The sequence below is a fragment of the Tachypleus tridentatus genome, chromosome 11 (assembly GCF_004210375.1).
Source record: "Tachypleus tridentatus isolate NWPU-2018 chromosome 11, ASM421037v1, whole genome shotgun sequence".
In the NCBI taxonomy this organism is placed as follows: Eukaryota; Metazoa; Arthropoda; class Merostomata; order Xiphosura; family Limulidae; genus Tachypleus; species Tachypleus tridentatus.
The window spans coordinates 25,125,912-25,126,889 of NC_134835.1; positions in this window are offsets into that span (position 1 = coordinate 25,125,912).

Consider the following 978-nt stretch of genomic DNA (forward strand, 5'->3'; position numbering starts at 1 on the left):
TTGTGTCATAACTTTAAAAAAATGTCTACTTCTCATCAAAACCCACAGAGAATGGTTCAATTAATATAGATCCTCCTTTTACAATACAAATTATTATATTTATTAAACTTTGAAACTAACTTTATCATATCGCTCGATATGGTTAATTATTCTCACACCAGCTAACTTCACGTTTTCTCTCATTGACTAATTTTCTGAGAAAAGAACAATTTTTCTCAATCTAGCTCACAGTTGGTTGGTAGCCCATATATTTATAAATTGTTCATTGAGGCCTCAAACTTTGTGTAAACTACGCAATGACGTTTGAGTGTAACAATACAAACTTGAGGAAACATCGAAAATACAGTAGAATCGAGTAACTTGGCGTCAATAATTGACTCACACTATGTATGACTCTTACAACGTTGGGCCCGAGGATGGCCAAGCGTGTTGAGGCGTGCGACTCGTAATCTGAGGGTCGCGGGTTCGCATCCCCGTCGCGCCAAACATGCTCGCCCTTTCAGCCGTGGGGGCGTTATAATGTGCGGTCAATCCCACTATTCGTTGGTAAAAGAGTAGCCTAAAAATTGGCGGTGGGTGGTGATGACTAGCTGCCTTCCCTCTCGTCTTACACTACTAAATTAGGGACGGCTAGCACAAAGCTACTCGAGGGCTATCAAAAAATCATAGCAAGAGTGTTGAAAGTGATTATTTAAGTTTGTTTGTATAACGTGGAATGTTTGTTTGTTTGCCACGTTATGTAACCAAACTTAAATAATCACTTTTTTTAAATCAATAAATATTAACTCACCAAATAAATTGAATAATAACTCTTAAACTAAACAGTTTTGTATATCCAAAAAATATTAATTACTAATTTGAAATCATTTTTTCCCCAACTTGTGTGTCTACAGTGAAGTTATAATTTATAAAGCCTCTGTAATAAATAATCATTTTCTTTGAAACAAACATGTATTTTTAACGCGAAAAAACAGACAA